General features: G+C 46.9%; 1 long non-coding RNA gene across 1 annotated transcript in view; it reads right to left on the bottom strand.

Moving 5' to 3' along the window:
• Window positions 1–1100: 1100 nt before the first annotated feature.
• Window positions 1101–17872, bottom strand: part of LOC144893162 (uncharacterized) — a 29566-nt gene continuing 12794 nt past the window's right edge. Inside the window, exons 3-4 of the long non-coding RNA XR_013624223.1 lie at window positions 15242–15517; window positions 1101–1175 (exon numbers count right to left, since the gene is read on the bottom strand). This is a non-coding gene — a long non-coding RNA (uncharacterized LOC144893162). The remainder of the gene's footprint in view (window positions 1176–15241; window positions 15518–17872) is intronic.

Below are 17872 nucleotides of genomic sequence, written 5' to 3'. Positions count from 1 at the left end.
AAGCCCCCGTTTCGGACCAAGTCCAATGAGGAGCTAAAAAATAAATAATAACTGGTCCAATAACTGGAACATGGCTTTTAATCCACTTAGAAGTCCCACTTATTCGCTGTTTCTTTCCACAGGGGCTATCAATCAAACCCACGTCTCCACTTCTATGATCAAACATTTAGACGGTCCCTTAAACGCTTCAAACTCACTATCAGCCAGGATGTCTCTTGGGCAGACAAACATCCAAGTGGACTCTGAAAGTCTGGTGCAGACTATTCTTTGCCGAGCAAAATCCTTCCTTCATTTGTGCAGACCAATATTTGGAATTTTCAAGCACAGCTTAGGGTTGACGATTAGAAGTTGAAGATCTAACTTAGGGTTGAAGATCTAACTTAGGGTTGAAGATCTAACTTAGGGTTGAAGATCCTGACTGACGATTACTCACCATGAGCCATAAGCTCCTTTTGTGTCCACATGACAATCTTCCTGTTCTCATCCAGAATGTAACAGGAGCACTTCAACAAATGGTGGTGATTATCTGAAACAGTGAGGTTCAGGTTCACCGTGCAGTGCTGCTCTGGTTGAGAATGAGAGAGGCTAATCGATTTATTCCTTCCATCACATGACAGGGTGAGGATTGATCCAGGAGGAGAACAAACACTACAGTTAATAGAGATGCTTTCACCAGGTACAGGTAATGTCGGGTCGGCAAGCAGAGAAGGTGGATCTGTTTGTGGCAAAAACATAGTACATAGTCGAAAATTCTGTGAAACAAAAAGAAGAAGAAGAAGAAAAGAAAAAAAACCTCATCTCAAGAGGCCATCAATTATATTAATCAAAAGACATTCCTAAACAATTCTTGTTAAAGGAAAAATTCAGAGCCAACTGGCTGATTTTAAACTCCATGGTTCCACTTGTTCAATGCTCCCCAAACTCGGATCGATTTTAGCCTCCTGACCAAACAAAGAATCGCTTTGTGCTGACTGCTGAACCTTCAAAGTTAAACAATGTTGGCAACCATTTTATACAGCCTGCATATTTTACAGTGATACTTGTAGTTGGTTTGTGTGTGTGTGGGGTTATGGTATCTGGTATGTTGGTGTAGCACAGGCCTGATTGGCAGCGTGGCCTCCTCTTGCGCCAAACTTCCTTGTATATCCCTGTTAGTGATCGGCCTCCTGCCATCCCTAAAAAACAACTTTTAGACCACATCCATTCGACTCTGTTTTGACTCAACTGGTGATGGTGAGCTATGGCTTATGTTGAGGGTAGGAGGGAAGTTCAAAAAGCTCTCGGAACAATAGAATATACAGTCATACCCCGTTTTACGCCATTTCGACCAACGTCAAATCCGACTTTACGCCACTCTTCTAGAGTAAATTTCAGTTCAGCGAACGTCATTATGTGCGACTTTACGTCACTCCTACGGACGTGAAAAAAATTAAACAATAATTGGATGTTTTAACGTTTTAACGATCGTTGATCGTTGTTTTAACGTTGATGTTTTAACAATCTAAACAATTTAAAATACAATAAAAAGCACATTTAAAATATTTAAAATGTACGTACAGTATACGTACGCGTAGCTGCTGGTTCTCATTCAAAACAAAGGCGACGCCATATGCATTTTGTCCTGTGCTGCGGTCGCGTGCTTGCTTTGCCTTTCGCTGGTATTTTTGTGATTATTCCTTTACTGTGCAAAGGTTCCTTTACTGTGTAAAACAACCAACGTAACGTGGCAACGGCGAAACATGACGATGCCGGCTCGGACGACCGTCCGTGGCAGACGTCACGTCACATCACCGTGCAGAGTGTGCAATGTCCGCGACGAGGTCAGGCCCCATGGCCCATGGCCCATGTGAAACGAACGACCGTGTCATGCCTCGAGCCGGGGTGCCTCGTCGTGCACCTCGCCGGCATCCGGCATCGACGAACCGATCGACGTGTGCATGTGCACATGTGCATGGATTTGCAAATTTGCAATTTGCAATTTGCTGCGAAGCCGCAGCCTCCTCCAGTTATTTACTCTAGTTTTACGACCGTCCGTGGCAGACGTCACGTCACGTCACCGTGCAGAGTGTGCAATGTCCGCGACGAGGTCAGGCCCCATGGCCCATGGCCCATGTGAAACGAACGACCGTGTCATGCCTCAAGCCGGGGTGCCTCGTCAGGCACCTCGCCGGCATCCGGCGTCGACGAACCGATCGACGTGTGCATGTGCACATGTGCATGGATTTGCAAATTTGCAATTTTCTGCGAAGCCGCAGCCTCCTCCAGTTATTTACTCTAGTTTTACGGTGTTTGTCTTCATTTTAAGGCATTTTTAAGACATTACGCCCGGTTTATGTCAAAAACCGAGTTACGTCACGGCTTATGGAACCAATTAATGACGTAGGCCGGGGTATTACTGTACTAATATTCGAAGAAATGCCCGCGTCTTGAATTTTTTGTTAATACAGTCACGTGAAAAAGTAAGTACACCCCATGTAAAGTTTTGACTTTTTCAACATATTTCAACATACAGCTATTTGATCTTCATTTCAACAATATTGATAGATAAAGGTGATATAATATAACAAATATGAAACATTTACATTTTGTAATCCATTGTATAATTTAAATAAACATAAATGCTAATTTCGAAAGTGGAAAAAGTAAGTACACCCCTACATTTATCACTACTTCAAATACCTAAAATTAGAATCAGGTGCACCAGCTCAGGTGCAAATGATTAGAACATCGTTAGAGAGGATCTTGGAGGAACCTGTCTCATTTAAACCTCAGACATTTAGTTTGGTTTGCTCTTTGTTGTTGAAGTGTGCGGCGTCACCATGCCTAGATCAAAAGAGCTCTCTGAGGCATTCAGAAAGAAGGTTATAGATGCCTTCGAGTCTGGGAAGGGATTTAAAAAGATCTCCAAACAATTGGAAATCAATCATTCGACTGTCCGGAAGATCATCTGCAAGTGGAGAAGATTCCAAACAACTGCCAACTTGTTCAGGCCAGGCCGCCCCAGCAAGTTCAGCCCGAGAGCAGACCGCAAAGATGCTGAAAGAAGTCTCTAAGAACCCCAGAATGTCATCACGGGACCTACAGGTAGCTCTTGCCACTGTTGATGTCAAAGTGCACAAGTCTACCATTAGAAAGAGGCTGCACAAATTTGATCTACATGGGAGGTGTGCCAGGAGGAAACCTTTTCTGTCCAGAAAGAACATCAGGGCAAGACTAAAGTTTGCCAATGAACACCTAGGTAAAGACCAGCACTTCTGGAACAATGTGCTCTGGACAGATGAGTCAAAGGTAGAGCTATTTGGCCACAGTACCAGAAGACATGTTTGGTGAAAACAAAAGTCAGCATTTGACCACAAGAACCTGATACCAACTGTAAAGCATGGTGGTGGAAATATTATGGTTTGAGGCAGCTTTGCTGCATCAGGGCCTGGGCAGCTCACCATCATAGAATCCACTATGAATTCTTCATTGTACCAGAGGGTGCTTGAGGATAATGTGAGGCCATCTCTCGGAAAGTTGAGGCTCAACCGAAGGTGGACCTTGCAACATGACAAAGACCCTAAACATACCAGTAAATCAACCAAGGAATGGCTGAAAAGAAAGAAATGGAGGGTCCTGGAATGGCCAAGTCAAAGCCTGGATCTAAATCCCATCGAGATGTTGTGGGGGGATTTGAAACGAGCTGTGCATGCAAGAAACCCCTCAAACATCGCACAGCTGAAAGAATTCTGCATGGAGGAGTGGGCAAAAATTTCTCCCAGTCGATGTCAGAGACTAGTAAACAGTTATAAGAAATGCCTACTTGAGGTTGTTTCTGCCAAAGGGGGCAATACCACCTATTAGAGCCAAGGGTGTACTTACTTTTTCCACATGCATCATTTGCATTTATGTTTATTTAAATTATACAATGTACTACAAAATGTAAATGTTTCATGATATTTGTTATATTATATCACCTTTATCTATCAATATTGTTGAAATGAAGATCAAATAGCTGTATGTTGAAATATGTTGAAAAAGTCAAAACTTTACATGGGGTGTACTTACTTTTTCACATGACTGTATATGTGATGAGTACGTTTAGTAGGAAAAAATAAACATGTATGACTCGTAAGAGAAAAAAATATTTCCTGACTAATTAATAATACTCCAATTGAAACGTTAGAAATTGTGGCTTTGTTGACTGATGAGCATCTCGTTCCGAGAACTTCTTGAACTCATTCCGTGTTAAACTCAATGCTTTACATATCGATATAAATCGAATCATGATTATTACGTGAAAAATTAACTGATGTAAATTTTGAATGAGAAACAAATGACAAACATCTATCAGCTTCCCCATACAGACAGAATCAAACAATTTCTTATTTTATGGCAGTTTTAATTTTGAGCAATCCTCTCAAACAACACAAATAACAAAACTCTAATATACATTATAATAAATATATTGTTGCGGATCTGCCGCCGGCCTTCTCCCCTTACCAAGGGGGGATTAGTCCCCTTGTCTTTGACTGACCTGGCGCGACCCGGGACCTATTACGTCCCTTCCGGACAGCGCGAAATGGGGTTTCAGGACCAAGTTCGCTGTTACCTAAGAACTCGCGCTGCCCTGGAAGTGAGGAAATAAGCCCCGCACAAACCACGTGCGTTGGTGATACGCCGAGCGGTTGCGTACACGTGATTCGCGCTATTATTAATTACTAGACCCCGATTCAAGCGGTTCTTATTCGTACCACGCTTAGTCAATGGCGAAATCACAGAGACGATCGAATTGGAAGGAAGAACAGAATTTATTTGCACTATACAATGGTAGAGAAAAAGGGGACACAGAGCAGCCTTATACAGTCTTACTTAATACGCAGAACAAACGGGCCCGTCTCACACATACTCACACGGGGGTTGCTGATGAGCAGGATGATGTTCCCAGCACGTCCAGGGATGGCTTCCGTGCAGCTCTCTCTCCGGTCCCCGGCACGTCCCGTGTCGATGGAAGGAGGAGAAGGTCGGAGCACGTAGCGCGTCGCCTGAACGGAGCGGGCTATCACGGGGCGAATGGTGGGGAGCGGACTTTGGCGTAGCTGGCGGGTATTCACTTGCGGCTATGGCCACGCTTACTCGCGTGGGTGAAAAGCGCAATATGCGTTACCGGCGCGTCTGGCTGCGCCCGCGTACTTTGTACAGTTCAACGCCTCTTCTTCTCTCTCTCTGCGCAAGTCCTCAAACAACGCGCTTATCCTCTCCAAGTCCTTTCGCTACTGGTACAAGTCCTTCAAGTCCTGCTGATAAGTCCTCTTACCACGCTGTACGTCCTCTCGAGGGCTACTTATATAGGCACGCCCCGTGAACCTTCTGTAACTCACCAGACGCGCCTCACCACGCCCTCTCATGCCATGCCGCTAGAGCTCTGATTGGCTGGTGGCTCTTACCGTCATCGCCTCTGCCGCTCCCGATCTCAACGCCGCTCACCCCGACCCCACACTCCTCCTTCTCAGGCCTACCTCATGTTACGCGACTAGTGGTCAGCCGAATGGGGCTCGGGATCAATTACGCCCATAGAGGTAGAATTGCACCCATCCCATATTACGCCCATAGAGGTAGAGTTGGAGGTGGGACGCAAAATGAATGGAGGACCTATTCTCATGTCTTTACACAACACAGGCACTAAGAGGGGAAATGGCCTACTCTTACACATACTAAGACATAACTATACTACAAATGGGCCTTTATGTTGCTCGTGTGACTAACTATGGGGGGCAAACCTTTAACCTTTAATGCCTTCAATGTGCCAATCTCAAAACTGCAGCACTGCCCCCGTCCCTTGCGAGACTCGTCCCCGAGTCGAACCCACGCAAGTGAGAACGACCGGTTTTTAGAAAGGTTTGGGACTAGTTTTTAAATTACGTGTGACACTTAGATGTGGTTCCCCTCTAACATTTAATCTAACTCCCTGTATGTGACAGTTTTACAACACTAAATATGTCCCACCTACTGCGTTGTGTCACTAACTCTAACTGACTCACACCCACAGCTAACCGAATTGCGGAATTGTTTTGAAACTAAACATAAAGCCGGTGGGTAACATCTTATTTACAACACTACACCTAATTATTTACATCTCTATAACCCAGGACCTGTTCTTTTTTTGAAAGAAGTTTGGAGGGGAGAAAACACAGCAATGTACCAATACACCAATACACATTTCACAAAAAGGTCACATTTCAAATGTCATATTTGCTGCTTGGCTGCATCTTCTTGCTTCCTGCTTCATCTTCGGTGTGCAATAATAAAAAACTTAAAGGTCTTCTTTCCTGGCACACCAGAATACAATGTACAAACCATGTCCGTTTTCATTGACAGCAGGGCCCATCTCATGTGGTCCGACTGCGTGACATCGACGCCACTTAAAACCAGTAGTCCGCAGGTGCAAGGTAAGTTTGCAGCAAATGACTGCTCAGCAAAAAGGCAAGGCCACAGAACGTGTGGTCCATAATGTGTATTGTGGTGCAGCAAAATGCAGCAGGGGTGCCGCACATGTGTAGCCAGGTGCAGCTGCACAGTTCAGTGTTCCTGCACCCTCCCCTCCAAAATGGGTCCATGGGTGGGGAGGAGAGACAAAGCACAGTTAGCAAAGGAAAGGACGCAAAGGTACACATCAATACGAGGCAATGCAACATGAGGGGCGCGGCAGAGCGAGCAGAGCAAGCTCGTCCCTAACTGTTCGTACCCCCCCCCCCCCCCCCCCCATGTCAGCCTACACTACCCTTGCCCTTCCCTGTATTTACAATTTACAAATTCGTCACTACGTCCTGTCTCCCATATCCCCCTCTATACCAAATTCGTCGTCCAATCCCTCCCAAGAAGGAAGAGATGGAATACCCACAATGTCTCATCCACGTCGAGATGCGTCTTTACTCACTCAAATAGTTCACAAAACCTGGTGTGGAGTTCCGTCTCCCTTGGTGAGTGGATGTGGATGGTGCGAAGAGATTCCTCATCCAAACTATACTCTAATAACATTAACTCAGTTACACTACCCAGGGTCATGCCCTGCCAATTGGCATCTTTAAACTATGTGGTTCTAAAAACCAATTCCCATTGACCATCCTGTGATGCCATCCAATTTGGGTCTCACTCCCCAATTTTTCACTACTGTGCCTTTGCACAATTTCGGGGCTGGGTTGTGTGGCTCCACTAGCAGGTCCAACTACCTGCGCACCTCCGCCACTGAAGTTGCCACCCGAACTTACCTTGCTCCTTGCGACTACCCTACACTGGGGAAGGCCCCTCCTGCCTCTCACCCCTCTGATGCCCTCCCTGGCATTGGGCTACCCGGGTCCTTCTCTTGGATCCTGGGGCCCCACTGAACACTACTCTGACTGGCTCCCAGAGCCTACCTGCGGCCTCACCTGGCCGACAGACTACCAGTGGCGGAGTGCCCCAATAACCATACGCACCAACAAAGCCCACACGCCCAGCCATTCACTGACTCATGCACCCATCCAAGCACTTCATGCTACTTCCTGCACCACAGATGTCAATATCCAAACAATTTACCTAAACCCTCTACCTGACTTTAAACTACCCTCCCTGGGTATTCGTGAAGGGGTCCATCTTCCCCCAATCACTCCTTCGCACCATGCATTCCACACCACTCATTCCACACCATTTATTCCACACACCAAGCTCTCTTGCACACCTCCTGTGCTCACATACCTTTTCTCCAGTTGCACACCATGCAAGTCAATTCACACTAACACAACCGCATATGTCCTCAATACACCACTCATACACCACCTCTGGTTATCCCCAACCAATTCCTCATTTGCACCTCAATCTCAAGCTCCACACACACAGTGATTTCCATTCAATTCCTCATTTGCTCAAGCTCATCCACACCCACAATTTCTCCACACTACTACGTACTACACACACACACAGCATCATCTAACTAGCTGCTTCCCCTAATACTCGTGCTTCCCCGTTTTCCCTTACACTAAGCACTCCCTCGTCATTATCATCCAACATCATTATAATCATTGTTGTTGTATCATTATAATCATTATCATCATCATCATCATCATCATTATTATTATCATTATTATCATCGTCATCATTATCGTCATTATCCTTCGCTCTCTATGTCCCCTCCACCTGTACAAATGTCACTACTTAAATATTGTGTCTCCTATTGTCATCTCTAGCCCTGGTGTTGGGCAAGCGGCTAGGGTGAGGGCTTAGGATCCTAGGATCCTGGGTTCGAATCCCGGTCAATCGCTGAATTAACACCAGGGGGTTGACTCAGCCTGTCATCCTTCCGAGGTCGGCAAATTGAGTACCAGTTCACTGGTAATTCCCTGTTTGTCGTAAAAAGGCGACAAAAAGGGTTGGCGTCAGGAAGGGCATCCGGCCGTAAAACATTGCTTCAAAAAGGGGACCAAAAAAACAACAACAACCACGGTCCCCGAAAAAGGCCAACCCCCGCTTGCGGGGAAAAATGGCCTCTAAAGGTGTTTTTTTTTTTTTTTTTTTGTCATCTCTAAATCCCTAACAATATCCTAGCCCGCCCTCGGCTAGTTTACACTGCCACCCCATAATCTATTGCTCATGTGCCCCAATATGTGAGGGATGGTAAACCTACCACTCCCCCACGCAGGGTACCATTTGCCAACGCTATGGCTATTCGTCCACTAACTATGAGCCTCTCCGTGCAGCAATACATTTTCATCACAGCTCGGCTTCAAAAAGCTGAGCAATGCATGCGGGTGGTTGGTCTCCTGTTGGTTGGGTCCGTCCGTCCGGCATTTTCGATTCAGGGGAGGAGATTTTGTTGGGCCAAGGTTCCAGGCGCCATCCCTGCGTGGAGCCTTTCGGTCCCCGGCACGATGGCCCAGCCGCCCACGGTCGGAGCACCTCGCCCGCCAGGGGGCGAAGCTCCGACCTCTCCTATCCCCCCCCCCCCCCCTCGAACCGTGCCGATCGCCTTTCCCGCCAAGGCGCGGCACCGACCATACAGGGCGGGGCCCGGCACGAATCATGCACGCCACTGCGGCAACGATTCCCGCTGCACACCAAGCACACCACACACCGAGGACTCGCGTCGGCTATACCTCACCCTAACCGCTGCCCCGGTCTGCTTCGATGCCCGAGCCGCGTTCTCAACACACGCGACCCGTTCCACTCTCGCACATCGAGGCGCTCCAGCGCCTCCCATACACTCCCTGCATTATATTACAGCCTTCGCTCTCCGCACACAGTCAGGTGTGCACTCGTTTCCCGCACACCCCGGTGCACTCGTACCACTCACACACTCCGCCACACACTTGGCCATCGCACACCCTCGCGCACACTCCCCTGTTACATCCTCAGTAACAACCACGGGTGTGCACTCTTCTGGTACACACCCAATCAGCGCACACTTACCCATGGGTGTGCACTCTTCTGGTACACTCTCTACAACACACTCTGGTGTTCATTCGCTCTCACTCTCCTCCATCGCACACTCTGTTTCACACTCCTCTTCAACACACTCTTCCCACATACACTCCATCTTACACTCGCACTCCGGTGCCGTATGCACACGCGCGCCATTCGCTTTCACACATCGCACCACGGACCTTCCACGAGCGCCCGGGTTGCGTCTGGATCCCAAGCGCGCCAAAATCTTTTCGCGCCAAGCATTTTCGTGCCATACACGCTCCTACTCACCTTCGGGATTCTCTTCTCCGCCAGCACCTGTAAACTCTCATTGGGGTTAGGCAGCACGACATCACGATGTGAACACAAACTTTGGGTGCATTCCATTTCTTTCTTCGATTTAATTTCTATCTCTGCCGTCTCTTCATCCCCAATTTCCACTATTTCTTTTATTTCAATTATTTCTAGCTCAACGACCGCCGGCGCGCTTGAAATTTTCTTCTCCAATTCGGCGGCGGTCGGCTTTTCCACACCCCGAGTCGCGATTTCTATAGCCCCGGTCAACTTAACTGTGCTCTGCTCTACCCGGCTCTCCACGCGTTCCTCACATCACGTTACCCCGTCGCGTCCCTTTGCGACCTCTTTGCTCAACATGCGCCTTATGTCCTTCCTCATCTCTTTCGTTTCCTTTTTCGACGCCACCCTCATTTTTCTCAATTCGTTCTTTCGGGTATCCATTTTGCTCCCCAGCCCCTTTTTCGCCTCTTCAAATTCCCGGGTGGTTTTATCCCCCATTTCTCTAATTTGGCCACCCATTTTGTTTTCCAATTCATCACCCATTTTTTTTATGTCCGGGGTGGATTTGTCCCCCAATTCTCTCATTTCTGCCCTTGATTTGTCCCCCTCTACTTTCAATCGACCGCTCATTTCTTTCATCTGACTAGCCATTTGCCCACTCATTCCTTTCAGGCTATCCTCCATTTTGGCCACAAAGGCCATCATGTGGGTCACAAATAGGCCCCAGTCCACTGGCGCCGCGGGCTCGGCTCTCGCCGCCACGCCGCCATTTTCTTCCCGTTACCCTGCTGCCGCACCCTCTTCGGCTTCCTCCATTTCTCCCAATTCTCCCCGGTCCTGGGTTATTAATTATTCTACCTCCACTACCTCCTCATTTACCTCCACCGGCATTCGACCGCCTTGGCTAGCCATGGTACGAATACAATTTGGATTTTAATACTAAATTTGGGTCGCTCGTAATTTTTGAGTGCGTTAAGCGCAATTCGGGTCCTATCCCAACTTCTGACACCAATTGTTGCGGATCTGCCGCCGGCCGTCTCCCCTTACCAAGGGGGGATTAGTCCACTTGTCTTTGACCGACCTGGCGCGACCCGGGACCTATTACGTCCCTTCCGGACAGCGCGAAATAGGGTTTCAAGACCAAGTTCGCTGTTACCTAAGTACTCGCACTGCCCTGGAAGCGAGGAAATAAGCCCCACACGAACCACGTGCGTCGGTGATACGCCGAGAGGTTGCATACACGTGATTCGCGCTATTATTAATTACTAGACCCCGATTCAAGTGGTTCTTATTCGTACCACGCTTAGTCAATGGCGAAATCACAAAGACGATCGAATTGGAAGGAAGAACAGAATTTATTTACACTATACAATGGTAGAGAAAAAGGGGACACAGAGCAGCCTTATACAGTCTTACTTAATACCCAGGACAAACGGGCCCATCTCACACACACTCACACGGGGGTTGCTGATGAGCAGGATGATGTTCCCAGTGCGTCCAGGGATGGCTTCCGTTCAGCTCTCTCTCCGGTCCCCGGCACGTCCCGTGTAGATGGAAGGAGGAGAAGGCAGGAGCGCGTAGCGTGTCGCCTGAACGGAGCGGGTTATCACGGGGCGAATGGTAGGGAGCGGGCTTTGGCGTGGTTGGCGGTTATTCACTTGCGGCTATGGCCGTGCTTACTCGCGTGGGTGAAAAGCGCAATATGCGTTACCGGCGCGTCTGGCTGCGCCCGCGTACTTTGTACAGTTCAATGCCTCTTCTAAGTCCTCTTACCACGCTGTAAGTCCTCTCGAGGGCTTTGCGCAGCAACCTATATAGACACGCCCCGTGAACCTTCTGGAACTCACCAGACGCGCCTCACCACGCCCTCTCACGCCATGCCGCTAGAGCTCTGATTGGCTGGTGGCTCTTACAGTCATCGCCTCTGCCGCTCCCGATCTCAACGCGGCTCACCCCGACCCCCGCTCCTCCTTCTCAGGCCTACCTCGTGTTACTCGACTAGTGGTCAGCCGAATGGGGCGCGGGATCAATTACACGCATAGAGGTAGAATTGCACCCATCCCATATTATGCCCGTAGAGGTAGAATTGGAGGTGGGACGCAAAATGAATGGAGGACCTATTCTCATGTCTTTACACAATGCAGGCACTAAGAGGGGAAATGGCCTACTCTTACACATACTAAGACATAACTATACTACAAATGGGCCTTTATGTTGCTCGTGTGACTAACTATGGGGGGCAAACCTTTAACCTTTAATGCCTTCAATCTGCCAATCTCAAAACCGCAGCAATGTGTACTATTATAATAGCCAAATGCTAGATTGGGTTGGTGCTAAAGACAATAAATGGATTCTGAATTGATGGGATAAGGACGATGCGTATATGCATGGATGGGCCGAATAGCCTACTCCTATGTCCAAGTTCCTTGTATTACCAATGGAAATAAGCTTCCTGGTCTCCTGACGATTGTGATTGAAGCTGTACTTCCTTCATCGAGTATGCAAGAAACGAAAGTGCATCAATTCAACCTGTAAAATTGCTGTCCTTATAGTAATTATCTTTAAGAATACTGTACATTATTCTCCAGCACATTATTTAACTCGATTTTCAGTTTTGTTAGTGCGGTTGACTTTATTGATGGCCAACATGTTCAGAAATAGGACTTTCCTTATTAACCCTTGGATGCAGTGATTGGGCCTCGGAGGCCCACAAGGTTGTTTTTTTTGTTGCAAAAACAATGTTGTACAAATTTTTTTGGGAATGAGCCTCATTTTCACCAACCTTCATGTTGTTACACAAAATTCAGTGACATAAAAATATATATATAACATTCAGGCTCGTGGGAAAAGCTTCATTCTTCACTTTAACATGAAAATTCTACACGAATGCAGGCCTGGGGCATTCGAGGCCCTGCATAAATGTTGTTTTACTACTATGTTATATCATTATTTTCTTGACATGAGCCTCATTATATGCTCCGATAACTTGGTTACAAATAATTCAGTGACAAAAATATGAAAATTTCATTCAGGTGAGGCAAAATCTTCATTCTTCACTCATAACACGAATGCAGGCCAGGGCCTTCGAGACCAGGCATAAATGTTGTTGTACTACTATTAGTCTAGTAGGAAGACTAGGTCCCCCTGCACCCCCCGGAGATATACTTCTAATCAGTGTTTCTAGATTGGAAAAAATGTGTAGAAAATGACTAGCTATGGCCCCAAGCTGAAAAAATGTCCCACATACCATTTTTATGCAAATTACTGCTGCAAATTTTATGCAAAATTATGCAAATTTTATGCAAATTTTTGATGAGGAGTAGAGTTGAGGGGTCTTTGAGGGCTTCATCGAGGTGCTCTCGGTTGCAAGACTGGGTCATTCTGAGAAGCACAGCAGGGTCAGAGATCATGATGTTCTCCTCCTCAGTGAATCTCTCCATCAACAGCCTCTCCATTGCCTCACACACTGTTTTGAGGCAAAAGAGGGACTTTGCGTAGGCCTTTCCACTGAGAACACCTTTGAGAGATCCACTTGTTACTAGTTGTGCCTCAAAGAGAATCTCTGCATATCCAGAACCACGCATCTTGTGTCCAGTGAGCATCCCGATGTAGTTCATGGATGTGTGGAAGGGTCCAATCGTTACTACATGACTAGCAAATTCATTTGGCCAGCGCCAGATGATGGGAAGGGCTTTCATGCAGACACCCAGATCAAATGTATTCAGGACCCATCTCTGACCCACCTCAGCAGTTGCTGCCTCGGAACGCTTCAGTAGCTCACGAACAACTGCGTTGTCTGTGATCGGTTGGTGGATAGGCGTGCAGTAGTCGACTGTTGATTTGCTGGGTGGGGGAGAACCAGTTGCAGAGGTGAAACCCCCTAGCCCAGGCACAGGCTGCAGGCCATTGCCATGCCATGCAGGCACCAGGCACAGACCGATCACAGACAACGCAGTTGTTCGTGAGCTACTGAAGCGTTCCGAGGCAGCAACTGCTGAGGTGGGTCAGAGATGGGTCCTGAATACATTTGATCTGGGTGTCTGCATGAAAGCCCTTCCCATCATCTGGCGCTGGCCAAATGAATTTGCTAGTCATGTAGTAACGATTGGACCCTTCCACACATCCATGAACTACATCGGGATGCTCACTGGACACAAGATGCGTGGTTCTGGATATGCAGAGATTCTCTTTGAGGCACAACTAGTAACAAGTGGATCTCTCAAAGGTGTTCTCAGTGGAAAGGCCTACGCAAAGTCCCTCTTTTGCCTCAAAACAGTGTGTGAGGCAATGGAGAGGCTGTTGATGGAGAGATTCACTGAGGAGGAGAACATCATGATCTCTGACCCTGCTGTGCTTCTCAGAATGACCCAGTCTTGCAACCGAGAGCACCTCGATGAAGCCCTCAAAGACCCCTCAACTCTACTCCTCATCAAAAATTTGCATAAAATTTGCATAATTTTGCATAAAATTTGCAGCAGTAATTTGCATAAAAATGGTATGTGGGACATTTTTTCAGCTTGGGGCCATAGCTAGTCATTTTCTACACATTTTTTCCAATCTAGAAACACTGATTAGAAGTATATCTCCGGGGGGTGCAGGGGGACCTAGTCTTCCTACTAGACTACTATGTTATATCATTATTTTCTTGATACGAGCCTCATTATATGCTCCGATAACTTGGTTACAAATAATTCAGTGACAAAAATATGAAAATTTTCATTCAGGTTCATGGAAAAAGCTTAATTCTTCATTCATAACACTAATGCAGGCCTGGGGCATTAGAGGCACCTCATAATTTTTCTTGTGTTATAACCATGTTATATAATTATTTTCTTTGCATGAGCCTTCTTGTATGCTCCTATAACTTGGATATAAATAATTCGATGGAATAAATATGAAAATATTTCATTCAGATTCGAGGTAAAACCTTCATTCATAACACATTACACATTACCCATAACACATTACACATTACCCATAACACATTACACATTACCCATTACACATTACCCATAACAAATTACACATTACACTTATTACACATTACACATCATCATGATAAGTAAATAAAATGCCCGGGCCTCCCAGGACTGCATTGGTGTCGGATTTTTGACAATGTTGTGGACATATACATTCTAAATAAAAGGATCAGTGAATCATATTGTTTGAGCAAATACTCCTCCATGAGCCTCAACCTTTTAGAGAAAAAAAGTTGAAAAAAAAAATTTGCCAAAAAAAACCCAAAAATGATTCATTACTTGTATGGGATTCTTCCAAATAATAGGATCAACGATTCACATTTTCTGAGCAAATACACATCCAAGAGCATCGACTTGGATTGAAAAAGGATATGAAAGAAAAAAGAAAAAAAAGCCACGGATACATCCGTTGGGCCTCCGAGGCCCAATGGCTGCGTTTATGTAGGATTTTTCATGCCTGCATCTAAGAGTTAACCCAATCTCATTTATTCCGGCCTTCATTCCTCATCCACACCGTGTAGACCAGTCGTACCTTATACACCGACACTCACCTTGTATGACGAAGAGTTGTTTCTCTACCTCTTTGAGATGAACCATCACATCGTACACGTGACAATGACAGGTCGTTCTATGTAGAGAAGCTGAGGCAATGATATCAAGCTTCACCGAAATATTTTTCCACCAAGAATCAATGTTGAGTGTTTCCTTTTTCATGTCACCACATTGGACGAAGAGCCTCATAAGAGGGGCTGCATTAATTTGGCATACGATGGACACATTCTCACCAGACACAACCACTTTGGGGTCCACTGTGAGCAATGGGTCGTCTGTGAAAACATGGAGAATATGGTTAGATTAATTTTTCATTCACGAAGATGGCCATAATATAACATCAATAAAACAAGGAAATATGTTCGTATGTAGCACATTGTTACAAGGAACCATCATTGGCTGAGGGTGCAGTTTCGCAGATTCGGTACAACACGCAGATGTTGCGTGCCGCAGATTCGATACAACACGCAGATGTTGCGTGCCGCAGATTTGATACAACACGCAGATGTTGCATGCCGCAGATTCGATACAACACGCAGATTCGATACAACACGCAGATGTTGCATGCCGCAGATTCGATACAACACACCGATTCGATACAACACGCAGATGTTGCGTGCCGCAGATTCGACACAACACGCAGATGTTGCGTGCCGCAGATTCGATGCCCTCTGCTGGATAGGGCAGGAATTTGGAATTTGTTCATGATGCCGGCGATAACTTCCCTACACTTCATGAAGGACACAGTGGAATCTTTAATGTTCACCAACCAATGCTGGCAAATGGGACACCTGTTTAACGTCCATCACACACATACACTGATGACTAAAATACACACACACACACACACACACACACACACACACACACACACACACACACACACACACACACACACACACACACACACACACGATGACCGGACTGATGGGACGGCACACACTGATGAATCTCCCTTGTGAAACACCGGGATGACAGTTTATAGCTGGGTTAAGATTCAAGCCCAGGATACACTGTTACGGGGTCCTCCCCTATCGAGTCCCCGGCAGAAAGATGTTGTCCTTGTGTGAAAACCAGCCGATAAATCAACGAGTCCACACCAAGGGATACGAACAAACCACAATATATTATAACACTTCAAACACACAATATATTACAACACTCCCAAACCATATGTTATAGATCCCGCACAGGAATCACGACCCCATTATTACAGCACTTCACCATATAATTCCTATCTACAGGTGGTACCACCTTATTAAGTCCCTTAACCCCCAAACTCACGGCCCTTTCCCCAATGTCTCTGTCCTCCTCCAAGGCGACGTCGATTCGCTCCAGTGCGTGGAATCAATGTCCAGTTCCAATCCGTGGAAGCGAAGACGATCGAACCAACCCAAAGGTCACGTGGTCCAATCCCCAGCACGATGGCGGTAGAATGGGAGATTCCAAAGACAATTTCGGGTACGTACCCGGTTGCGGTTCAATCCGCGAGTCTCCTCAATAACCCTCCCACAGCCGCGGACTTGTAGGTTGCTCAGCCGTCGCCGGAGAGTAACGCCTGGTCGACGCGTCACAAAAACCCGGTCACGGCCAGTGATGCGCGTGGCGAAAATCGCGGTCGGCTTTCTCACTCACTGCTCGGTCGGGAGCTGCAATCCGAACACGTTTCACTGCTCCGTCGGGAGCTGCAATCCGAACACGTTTCACTGCTCGGTCGGGAGCTGCAATCAGAACACGTTTCCCTGCTCCTTCCTCGTTTTCTCTTTGCTCCACCCCTTTTCTCCGCTCCACCGCTTCCGGTCTCGATCCGGATTTCTGGCCACATTTCACCAGGAGGGCTTTTAATTATTCTACCCACAACAACCCTTTCCCATAAGTCACCATAAGCATAATATCTAGGATACTTCGAACCAACAACAGTAATCATAACAATTTATCATTAGGGCCGAATACGTAACACTTCCCCCCCTCAAGAAAGAAAGTTGGAACACCGCGAAAACTTTCTTTGTATGCCCTCTTTGAACAGGCAAAAGTAAATTCACAAACCAAATCAGCAATCCCTGGGGGCAACAATATTCAACCTTCCCCAAAAATAGAGCAACCAAAATTTTACACAACCCCCAGAACTTTCCCAAAGCTAATTCCCTCTGGACCAAGCGTCAACAACTTCTAGTCTCTCTTGAATGAAGGTTAAGGGGTGGTGACCAAAGCCCCAAAGGTAAACAACTCGATAGCACTTTTTCCGGGAGGCCAGGCTGAGTATTCACTACATGGACGCCTTTAGGAATGTGGAGTTCACGGTTAGTCCGGGGAGGAAAGTTCATTACATGGACGCCTTCAGGAACGTGGAGTTCACGGTTATTCCGTGCAGGAAAGTTCACTACCTGGACGCCTTTAAGAACGTTGCGTTCACGGTTAGTCCGTGTAGGAGTCTGGGCTCGGCGGCTCCACCGTATTTAGTGCTTCAACTTCTCCGGACTCCTAACAGTTACGGGGGGACCACTTGTCACAGTAGCCACCTGACTGGCGGTCTCCTTCTTGGCCAGTGCTCTGACAATCACTCTTTCAGGAGATGCCGTAACTCTCGGAGCCTCCATCGTAATATCGGCTGCTGCCACCACCAAAACTAC

The sequence above is a fragment of the Myxine glutinosa genome, chromosome 8, assembly GCF_964187855.1.
Source record: "Myxine glutinosa chromosome 8, kmMyxGlut1.1, whole genome shotgun sequence".
NCBI classification, from domain to species: Eukaryota; Metazoa; Chordata; class Myxini; order Myxiniformes; family Myxinidae; genus Myxine; species Myxine glutinosa.
The sequence above is the reverse complement of the archived record's forward strand: the minus strand, read 5'-3'. Positions and strand labels throughout refer to the sequence as shown.